General features: G+C 43.1%; 1 protein-coding gene across 1 annotated transcript in view; it reads right to left on the reverse strand.

Moving 5' to 3' along the window:
* Window positions 1-8,597: 8,597 nt before the first annotated feature.
* The window catches only part of LOC134469057 (mannosyl-oligosaccharide 1,2-alpha-mannosidase IA-like), a 180,805-nt gene continuing 176,902 nt past the window's right edge, over window positions 8,598-12,500 (reverse strand). The window contains exon 12 of the mRNA XM_063223073.1: window positions 8,598-12,500. This exon is cut by the window's right edge and continues 1,077 nt beyond it. The gene's annotated coding sequence lies outside the window, so the exon portion shown is untranslated.

A 12,500-nucleotide genomic window follows, 5' to 3' on the forward strand; every position in this document is an offset into this window, starting at 1 on the left:
CAGACAGAACATTGGCCGGTTCACAGACTCTCTCTCTCTCGGATTATTGCTGGCATCAGCAGGGGCACTGGGCAGATGACCAATGCAATATTGCTATCTAAATTGCTTAACCAGTGGTTCCCCAAAAACCTTTAACTTCTGTGCCTCCTTCCTCCCCCTCATAACATATTGTCTGTTATTTGTTCCAATGTACTGTACCATGGTCAGTTTCTTGAAACAGATCATGTTGAGTAAATAGTTTATTCTATACTACCTCTGATGTTACAAAATATAGCTTCACTTCTTAGAGCGACGATGACGCCTTTGGGCACTCATAGCGCTATTGGCGACACCTCTGGGCATGTCTGGCCAACCCAGCAAAGCTGCTTGCTTTAGCCTCCATTTCCTCCAAATGCCACATGCTCATGCGCAGGATTGGCTTGCGAGATGATTGGATCAATGACAGTAGGCAATTGGCTCTTTTTGCCAGAGAGATGGGAGATGTGTAAGCACATGCCATATTGGTAGCTTCAACTATTAGCATACTGAGGCATTTCATTGACACGAGTTTGCACATCCCTTGCATGTCCCACAGAAGTGGGTTGACAATGGAATTCAGACAAATTTGTGAAGTTGCAGTGGCTATGCTAGCCTGGTTTTTACATCCGTAAGCCCATGCTCACATTTCCCTCCCTGATGTGGCTGAATCAGGCCTTGTGTGACGAGATTACGCATGTTACCAGATATTATTATCACCAGTGAGCAGGGCATGGACATGGGAAGGGGGGAAGATAAATGATGACCCAACAAGCAGATTACATGTTAAATGTTAGAGATTGGGATTGAAGCAAATGCCGTTTTCAAGTTCACACATAATCAATTTTCAGTTGAACATTTTCAGACCACCGGGCCACGTTGCTGCAATAACAAAATGTGAACTGATAGGCCTATGGATAGTGAAATATAGCAACTACTGGGTGATATCTGTAAGAGTTTGAGTGTGATATCCTTGTCCGTATAAACTTTGAAGCTGTACTTTTTGAACTTTACAAGTTTGAAACCTATTCCCAGATTTACGCTGCACTGCGTAGCCCCAAACACTGCTCCACACAGGCGTTTCTTCCCCAGTCTGAAAACTACTGAGTAGGATATGATGAATGTGACTTATTTTGTGCTGCATACCGCAGTAATAGAGAGGGAGAGAAGGGAAAATGCTGAGGGATCTTGCTACATTTCAGTGTTTTTCATTTATTTATTTATAGCTTAATCTTTCCGTGGGGTCAGATTTTTTTTTATAATACATTGGCATAATGACATATATGTCATAAACTATTGCCTTACAAAATGTCAAATGGACATGATTTTCCTAGAATCATTTTGGGGGGCTTTTTATGTCTTTGTTTGAGATGGGGCAGAGAGAGAGAGAGAGAGATAGGACACATGCGGCAATAGAGATGGGGAAGGATCGGGAAATGACCTCGGGTAGGAATCGAACCCAGGTCTCCGGTGTAATGGTACTCCGCCTTAGCTCATTGAGACACTGGGCCCCCATTTTCCTATAATCCTAAATTAGTTTTCAGGATATGGACAAATCCATGTTCAAACTGAGTTCCTAGATAGTCCACATTAAACAGGAGATCAACCTGAAATGCCCTGATGTGTAAACACAGAACGCTTTACGGAGCCTCTGAACTTCAAATGATAAATCAGAAGTACATTACATTTTAATAGTCCTAATAACACTGCCTGCACAGCCCAAAAATATATGTTTGAGATTCATAGGTGCCCTCAGTTTAACTGTGCATAAACAAAAACAACAGCCGCGCACCTTCAAACAACCACCTAATACTACCATCATAAATACCGCTCTTGGAGCAGTGAGGGCGCAGAGAGAGAGACAGAGGTGCAGGGGGCAGGAGGACCTACAGTGCAGGAATGAGCTATAAGCAATCAAGTCCAGCCATAGCTTGGAATGGCTATATACCGTAGACCGCAGGAGGACAGAGGCAATTGCAGTGACTTATAGTCCCAGAGGGCAGTGGGCCATGTCGCGGGGAGCGCTGACCCCTTGACCCTGTGAGAGGTGATCTGGAGCAAGGGTGCTGATTGGTCTGCTGATTACATGTGAGACCATCACCATCACACCCCATATGAGCAGAGGTGAGGTGATCGATAGGCCAGCGTGTGGGGTCTGCCTTCTTCAAGCATGACACAATACAGAGAAGAGACACACACACACACACACACACACACACACACACACACACACACACGCACGCACGCACGCACGCACGCACGCATGGACGCACGCACACACACACACACACACACACACACACACACACACACACACACACACACACACACACACACACACGCACACACACACACGCACAGAGCTTCCAATACAAATAAAGCTTCTGCTCCAGCAGCATATGGTCAAGAGAACTCACCTGTCTGAAGTATTGCAGCTATGGCTACACACACCGTTGCGTAGCATAGTAGCAGTTTCACTGCAGATCGTATGGAATGAATAACTCCAGCCGCACCACACAGGCCATGGCTCCACTTCTCCTCTTGCTGCTCAGTGTAGCGTATAGAGGCAACTTCCTTTCCCAGCACCTGCAATGTGTGGGTAGGCTACTGCACACCATGAATTGTTTTCCCACAGGCAAAGGAGGACAGTTTATGGCTAATTAACTGAATATTTACACTCGTAATGTGGAAACGCACATTTCCACGCCCCCTCTCCCCATCCCCATCCCCCTCCACTACCCCCACAACCAGCACGCAATGGCTCCCTTGGCAGGGGAGGTGGCGTAACCAATGAGGAGCATAATGAACATAACCGCTAATGTGCTTTTGTCCTTTTGGTTGCCTTTTCTACACAGGCAGCATAGCAGAAAAAAAACAGCCTCTAACTAAATGCTGCCAATGTAATGAGGTGTTATTAGACCAAAGTTAGGGAATGATTGAAAAAATGTTGGAAATGAACCTGCAGTCAACTGTGAGGAAATTGGGAGGGTGTGTGTGTGTGTGTGTGTGTGTGTGTGTGTGTGTTGCAGTGAATTGTACAGCAGTGTACACCTTTGCTGATTGACATGCATATGCACGCATGTACACACAGACACACAGACACACAGACTCACACACACAGACTCACACACACACACACACACACACACACACACACACACACACACACACACACACACACACACACACACACACACACACACACACACACACACACACACACACACACACACACACACACACACACAGTTATGCAGGCTATCAAATTCAACAGTTATTTGACATTACAGTACATTTACAAATCCATCCTTAATCAATCATTTGCTTGACAACCGACCGGTCAGTTGAACAGCTGCCCTATGATGTGTGTGTGTGAGTGTATTTTCTGTGAATTGTACATCAGTGTCCAAATTTTTGCCATCATGCCGATACACACATGCATATGCATGCACGCACACACAGACACACACAGACTCACACACACAGATACACAGACTCTCACACACATATAAACTCTCTCTCTCTCTCTCTCTCTCTCTCTCTCTCTCTCTCTCTCTCTCTCTCTCTTTCCTCTCTCTCTCTCTCTCTCTCTCTCACACACACACACACACACACACACACACACACACACACACACACACACACACACACACACACACACACATACACACACACACACACACACACACACACACACACACACACACACACACAGAGAGAGTTATGCAGGCTGTCAAATCCATGATTTACTTGACATTTCATTTACAAATCCATCTGTTATCCATCCTTTGCTTGACAGCCGGTCAGTTCATGATCTCAGAAGCCGGCCCGGATATGTCACCTAGGACTACTGTATAGTAGCCTGATTATCATCGACTTTCAAATGTCTTCTGGACTTGGTCTGACCAAGAGCATAACAATTAACATTTCCCAAATGGCATGGTTTGACCCGCCTCCCTTGGTTTGCTACTGCTTGTCAACAAAGGGTGAGGAGTTCCCGATTTTTCCGTAGCTAAAAAACGATATTTGTATTGCTCCTGGCCTGACTGGAAGCAAAGCTGAAGGTGTGGCGTCACTAGGAGGGCGCGGCCGGGCTAACTGGACTAACCGCTCCAGACCAGGGCCAGTCACCTGAGCCGTCTGGTACCATGCAAAGGTCTATATATTTCACGACAGTGCATTCCATGTTGAGGCGCGACGCCTTTGCAAGTAAAGTCATGGTCCTCTACAGAGCAGGAAAGCACGTTTGTCACGTGACCAGGTTTGCGAATTTCCCGCCATTTTGGCAAATTTCTGTTAACACAGTGAATTTGTGTTGCTAAACACGAAAATGCTCTGCTGTGCCCTGACCAAAGCCATGCCTAACCCTAACCTATAAGTAAGGCAACGTTTCTGCCACTACTTTTTGATAAGAACAATGAAACAAGCAGGGATTGGCGAAGTTGTGCCCAGACTAAAACCACCTCTAAACTTAGCCTGTCACAGGGCGTTGTGCAGGACGCGTTAACTTGCAAAGTCGTGATGCACAAACATGGTGGACGGTCCAAGCCGGCGTGTTATTTCAATGCTCTGGTGTTATGCCATGTTGACCTGCGATATCAGTGGGAGGTAAATGTCAAAAGCGTGGTGTCAGGAGCCGACTTGCTCTCCGCCGTCGCGTCTGAATGTCACACCTCTGGAGACGACGTGCCACGGGGCTGTCCGGCCGCGGCTGGAGAGATCACTAATGATCCCCCTCTTTCCCCTTTTTCCTGAAAAGGTCACCTGCAAACACCAGCCACAGTGTTGCCATTCTGCTTTAAATGACACGATTGCTTGAACTTTTGAGGGTTGGAATTTCACCCGTTTCCTTGTCCCATGACGGTTTTCTGCCATTCCATACCGACGTGAGTGCGCATTACGCATACTGTATGTGTGTGTGTGTGTGTGTCCTCTGTATTGTGTCATGCTTGAAGAAGGCAGACCCCACACGCTGGCCTATCGATCACCTCACCTCTGCTCATATGGGGTGTGATGGTGATGGTCTCACATGTAATCAGCAGACCAATCAGCACCCTTGCTCCAGATCAGGTCTCGCGAGGTCAGGAGGTCATAAATGCGTCGATGGCACGTGCGTGTGTACGGTGGCTGTGAGTGAGTTGTGGTTAAATGGCACATACTGTGTCTCACTGACCATAACAAGCAGCCAGGCAGTGAGGCATGAGGCGAGGCAGGAGGCGAAGTCATCCATACAGAAGACCTGTTGTTGACTGTCTATGGATTGATGTATGGTTAGGTTTGGTACACTGTTCACACACTGTTTATGGTCAAATGTTCCTTAATGTGTAATTATATGTATGTACATGGCTAACAATAAAAACTAATTTGATTTCTGCTGATTCGTTTTGATACCATAAACCACACTGTTCCATTAGACTTAGAGACCGTAGAATGCCCTCACCATGCTCCAAACAGGGATGGGCAAAGAAATACCAAAACTATTTCCAAATACAACACAAAATACATAAACCTTGGGTTGCTAGCCTGACTTCTTTACCCCTTACCCAGACAACCACTTGTACATTCCAATTTACCTACCTCACATAAGCCTACTAGTTGATGGGCGGCACTATTCTCCTGCGTATGTAAATGCATAGTTAAGGAGAAAGTATTTTGTATTTTGTACTGTACGGTATATGTAATACTGCCCATTCCGGGCCTCAAAGGTGTAAGGTTGACCTACCGGAAGATACGGCTCTGCTTACGTGACGGTTGCAGAAGCGACAGTATTTTCTGGTCTTATCTGGCTTTTAAAAGTAAGACCAGACGATTGCAAAAGTAAAGTGCTAGGGTAGAGCAGGAATAAAAATGGACTTATTAACTACAGCCTGACACTACCAGAAAATGGAAGGCTTGGGAGATGTGGTGGGCTGTTGTAGAGATATTAAGCCACAATGATACAGCATCTGGTTTTATATGAGATCTCCTCTCTAAAGCATGCATCACTGCAGGGCTGAGAAGGGGGAGAAATAGGGCCAGGGCACTTTTGGATTATAGGGCCCCCTCATAATTAGCGGCAGAGAACTGACTCGCTGACTCATCTTTTTAAAAAAAAATTCTGAAAATAGGGGCCCACCGGTAAATGCCCGCTATGCCAGATGGCCAGTCCAGTCCAGCATTACTGGTATATTCTGAAAGCATGAAATTGCAAACTCTGGTAAGTGGTAAGGTGTGAAAAATAAAGGACTTCTTTGTCAATGTCCGGCATTGGTAGACTTGGGCTTTAGAGAGGTAGAGAGCTCACACTTTGAGGGGAAAAAAGTTTTTGTTCTGTAGCTTCAGTTCAATATAGTACTATTAAATCTGTCCACAAAACCAAACTTCAATTTGACAAAGCAGCATGACATTTTAGTCAACGTAAGCAGGCACGAATAGGGTACCTTGATTTAGTGGTATTGAATATCAATTAAAGTGGAATGTTTAAGAGTCAACTAACAGCATGAGTGAGGTTTCAAATTTGTCAACATAAAAGTTCACTGTCAGAAAGCTATAGCAGGATCCTTGCTTACACATTTGTGCACATGTGCCAAAAAACTAGTTGCAGGAAAAGAGTTGCGGTTACTTCACCATCACATCTGTTTGATCTACGTAGCACATCATGTGTGAGGTGTGGGGGAGACATGTGGGGAGCAGTTGAAGTTGAAAACTTTGTCAGAAATATCACATGATGCACAATATATTATATTAATATTACTGGTTAGGCCTATGGGGTGTTATGGCCTGAATTTATTTCGCTAATTGAAGACTTGGCTTGTTATGAAATGTACTAAAGGAGTGCAGTTTCCGTGAAAGTTTTTCTTCACCATGTTCAGATGATATACAGTATAATAATTTTCCATGTCATTAACTTAGCCTACATGACCCAGTGGTGTAGTCTACGTTGAACGCGGGTATATGGAGTACACCCACTTCTAAATATCAGGGATTTCAGTATACCCACTTAAAATTGATTTATCAATTGTTTTGAATAGCACAAATATATACAGTATGGCCACTTCAAAAAATGCTCAACTATACAGTATACCCACCATAAAAAAGTAGACTACACCACTGACCGTCACCAGTTGCAAGCCCCAAACCAATTACCTCCTACATTACCGACGGTACACCACAGTGAGATAGGTTGCAAGACTAAGACTTAGACCTAAGAGACGTATTATACGTGTACATGTAGTCATATCAGGAGAGTTGTGTAACTGACTGCACATCAACAGTGAACAGCTAAATCCTCATGCACATGTGCAAAACAATCGAGCTACATGTAAAATGCTCTGCTTCTTGCCACACAATTTTAGATGGAACGTGAAAAGTGTAAACAATAACACCAGAGAAGATTTCTCCGATAAGATGATTCAACAATACACCATAAAGGTGTTGTTCAGGTGTTAAAAAATGTCATATCCCTGATGTGGTACAGTAGGCTACGTGTCTGAAAAGAGCACTTAAAGGGACACTGTGCAGGAAATGGTCAAAAAAGGTACTGCAACTATGCTGCTCATTGAAACTAGGCTCCCTATTGCCAAATTTGATCTGTATATAAAAGTTTACAAAGTAATAAACAAATATTTTCGTTTCGTCATTTTTGCAGCTAAAAATGGCTATTTTAGGAAATTCAAAATGGCGGACCATGGAGAAGATCCCCCTTTTCATGTATGAAAAGTACAATTTTCCAGTCATAATGAATACTTAGAATTTGATGGTGGTGGTAAGTATTCATGAAAAAAGGTAACATTAGTGAATGGGCAGCATGAATTCTGGAAATAAACAACAAAAAATCTCACACATTGTCCCTTTAAAAGCTAAACACTGAATACATCCTGTAGTTTAACAGTCCTGCGGTGCTGATATCATTAAGTCACAGGGCTCTTCTGCAGGGAGGTTTACTGCTGACAGAGTTGTCACTAAACCATGTAATTAATGTCCCTCAGAGGAACTTACAATTCAAGTCACCCTTCTCCTGACTTTTACAGTAAATCTGCAAAGTAGGATGAAATACTGACTGAACTGGCTCTTAGCCATATTGTTGGATCTCCCAGGTGGCCTGTTGATTAAGGCTTTAGGGGGGTGGGGCAATGGGAGGGATGCCAGCCCATATGTGTGCCATCCCTTGACAAACCTATTTTCACACTGCATAGCCTACTGGCTCTTTAAATTGGTTGGCACCACCTCTAATTGCCCACTGGCTGATTAACCAGTTAATTTAAGCCATGCTGGCTCCACGCCTGAGTGGATCTGGCTGGAGAAGTCAAGGTCCTTTGCCAGGGCACCCTTCCAGATTTGTGGGTCGTGCTGGCGAGCAAGGTTAAACTTGCAGTGGTAGTCGTATTTCAGTCATCCATGCACCATTTCAACATCACACATATTTTTTTTGGACAGCAATGGTATGACGTCACATGGCTGGGGACAGATTGATTGCTATGATATGAAAGCTGATGGGGTGCCCTTCTTGAGTGTCGTGCATACCTGCTGGGAGCTTTATTAAGTACTAAACACTCATGGTTTCGTGAAGGAAAAAAGAAACATTTAGACATCTGTAACAACAGTATTTTTATTCAAAGTAGAATTATACCAAATATAGTTTTATTAAAATTTTGCTGATAATTATTATTTATTCCATAAAGTCATAAGATTTTTTTTTCATATAAATGTAGAATGGCATCTGCCAGAATGGAATATTTACATTAATAACAGGTAAAACACAAATTTACGTCATGATTTCCCACAAAAATTAATTGCATAAAACAAACCAAAAAAAACCTACTGTATGTGCAATGGAATGATTATCAGCAATATTGTACAGTTACATTTTCTGAGGTCGTTTCACAAAACAGATTCACACAATTACTTAACAAAAAAACAAAAAAACAAAAGCCAAACAAAGAAATAAAGCTGAGAAAAAAAGGCATAGATAGTCAACACGAAATTTTCTTAACCACAACTTCAGAATCAGAAACGAAAACATCAGGACAAGTCTTCTGTGCCAACACAATGGCATGTGAAGCTAGCGCTTAAAGAGAGCGGTCGACACTGCACTACAATATCACTGCAGTGCCGAACGTACCGACCAGCAAAACCTTAAGAAGTTTCATGGAAAATAATCCTACGCCAGTTAGGCAGGCACGACCAGGGGTGGGGCTTACTACAAGAAGTGACAAATCTGGTGCGTTTCTCGACAGCGTCGTTGCTAACTAAGTTAGTAACTTACTTGGCTACAATGCAATTTCCCATTGACAACTTACTAAGTTGCTAACTGGTTACCAACGATGCTTTCGAGAAACGGGGATCCAGGTTTGGATCACCCAGAGGTAGTTGTAAACTTGTTAGTACACGAGTCCAAGCCTTCATAATCAAAACGAATCCCAAATATGGGCCATTTCTGTCAAGTTTACGTCTACCTTTGGTTTGAATACAGTAAGTTCATCACTTAACCATCATTTGTAGTATACTCTGCTGGTCGCAGTCTGCAGCTTCACAGTATCCTAGTATCCTGAATATACTGCATGGCTCTTCCAGGTGGGCAACTGTGGCACACCTTTGGCTGTCCACAACACTGCTGTACACCATAGTGTATTTTCACGAACAGGGGAAAAAAGACTGGGCGTTGACACCTATGTTATTGACCGGTACATTTAACGCTAAGAATGAGTTTATAAACTCCAATCGAAACTAGGGCAAAACAACTTAGATATGTATTCAACTTGTAAACCAATTTGCCGTTCTTAAGCAGCTATGAGTGCCAATTATTTTAGTTCGTCCTCTCTCTGTTATTAGATCATAGACCAAAAAAAATGTTGCCAACCTGATTTGTCCTTATTGCACAACAGCACCCCCTATCTTCAGCAGCAGGTACTGTATGGACTTGGAATGATACTGTGAGCAGATTGGCTTCGTTAATATCATCATGTTTGCACCCCTGCTAACAGACTTCCATTCATTCGACTTCGATAGAGGCAGAGATTGTGTCCACTTTGCGAGTGGGATATGGTAAATCCAACCGATTGGCTACCACTTCGTGAGATGTCGCAGTGCAATTACTGCAGAGTCAGGGCGATGCAGGCCCCACAAACCAGTATGACATGACTACGCTGGGGGGACAAACAAAAAAACATACTAGCATACTCTGTCACAATCAGAGTATACAGAATCTTACTATCTCTGCCACAATTCTTTGCAATACCGCCAGCCATTACCATTACTACTCTTGGCAACCCGGTCTTGCCTCACGAGTGTGCTCTGCACAACAATTGCCTTAGAATTGTTCCAAGATTCTAGGACTAGAGAGTACAGTTGGAAACTTGGAGGACTTGTACATTTGCGCACAGCACACAGAAAGCCATATCAGTAATTTACTTGTAGGAATGAGATTTGATGCATTGGAGCTGGATCCCATTAATCAGTGCACATGTCCTGTGGTGATGGGCATTAAAACCGGACCAGGTATGCAGACGAGTGTTTATTCCTAATACAGTATTTGGCATAATAAAGACAGCAACAGTGTGTGTGTGGGTGTGTGTGTGTGTGTGTTGTTTTTTTCCATCCAGTGTAGTGCTGCTCTTTGAAGTTCTTTCCCTGTCACTGCTGCATTTCAATACAAGAAACAAAGTAATCTTGTGCTTTCTTTTACTTCGTTTGACTTTATACATTTTTTTTTTTTTTTAAATCTCACTCATTTGCGCGTTTCTTTTTTTTCTCCATGGACACCCTACTACCAGGAAAGAGATTTTTGTAATGTATTGTGCTTAGCAGGACAACAATCTACCAAGAAATAAAGGAACAGAAATAAAGACAGAGGAAAAAAAACACAAGATACATCAAAAGGCGTAATTCCTTCCATTTCACATTTGGTGGTACATTCATTCGTTTGATATACTCCCACTGTCTCCAGCTTCCACTGGCTGATTGGGTAGGTTGCAGCGACCATTCCTCCCCCACATTAACCCACCTTGCCAGAGGTTCATATATAAAAATTAACACAAAAACAAAACAAATTAAAAAAAAAAAAAGAAAAATCACAGACTACTTCAGTGTGAGGTCCCCTCCCCCCAAAACAACCCCCTAAACACCAACCCCACCACTGAAGAAAACAACTCGTCATTATCACCACAGCACGATAAAATAAATTAAATATCAAACCAGTTTTTTTTTGTCTTTTTTTGTCTCCATAACAAAAGCTGCAGGTTGATGAATGTCCCTGTCGAGCTCTAAGATAAGCACACAAAAGCAGACAGACAAAAAGCGATAAGCTTCAGAACTCTTTTCACCCCACTCGGTCTCGTTCTTTTATGTCAAACATTAAAAGAAATTGATTGAGGAAAATAAAGGACGGTGGCCCAGAGAGACATATTGTTGGCCACTCACAAAGGATTATGAGTTGGGAGTTGGTGGAAGTGCATGATATAAACACTGAACTCTCAAGAAAGAGAATTATTCGGAAAGGTGGGGATAGAAAATGTATCTTTATGAGCGATAGGGGGAGAGAGAGAGAGAGAGAGAGAGAGAGAGAGAGAGAGAGAGAGAGAGAGAGAGAGAGAGAGAGAGAGAGAGAGAGAGAGAGAGAGAGCAAGACAGAGACAGAGAGTAAGAAACAGAGACAGAGAGAAAGAGAGACAGGAGGAGACACAGATGGAGCTAAAAGGAAACGTAAAGATACTTATGAGAAACATACTACAGAATGAAAAAAACACAGGAGAATGATAAACAAAGATTGTATTTATACAAACACAGACATATGGATGGAATGCAACTAATGCCTCTTTTCCACTGCTGGTTTTATGGTAGGCCTACAGCTCAACACAGCGCAACTCGGCGGACACTTTTTGCTTTACAATTGAGCTGTCGTGCCTATTTGAAAAGAGAAAGTGGTGGCCGAGTCACGCTGTGTCGAGCTATAGGCCTACCAGAAAAACGGCAGTGGAAAAGAGGCATAAAATAGGTAACTGTGGGAACAGTATCTTCTGGGGCTCCGTTGTCTACGACGGCAACACCAGACGCCACAAGAACTGGTGCACAGTCACGCGCACACGGCCTCTGATCAGACGCAAACACACTAGCAAAAAAAAAAAATATCGCAACACAACAAACAAACAAAGAAGAACCCAGTTAACTTTGCCCGGGAATAAATAAATTCATGTTTTTTTTAAACCATTTTCATCATTAGACTACGCATTTTTGAAGAGTGAAAAAAGGCACTAGTTGATTGGAGACCACTACAGAGCTTGGGTTTGAAGAGAGAGAGAGAGAGAGAGAGAGAGAGAGAGAGAGAGAGAGAGAGAGAGAGAGAGAGAGAGAGAGGAGGAGGAAATAAGTGACCAAGTCTGTCCACTGAGACCCTCGTAAGTAGCTTTTAGAAAGCTAAAATGTTGCACACAAAAAGCTGAGCTCATAATAAGGTCAAGCTGATGTGCTTGGTCAAAACAAACAAACAAACAAACAAACAAACAAACACC

Source organism: Engraulis encrasicolus, chromosome 18 (assembly GCF_034702125.1).
Source record: "Engraulis encrasicolus isolate BLACKSEA-1 chromosome 18, IST_EnEncr_1.0, whole genome shotgun sequence".
In the NCBI taxonomy this organism is placed as follows: domain Eukaryota; kingdom Metazoa; phylum Chordata; class Actinopteri; order Clupeiformes; family Engraulidae; genus Engraulis; species Engraulis encrasicolus.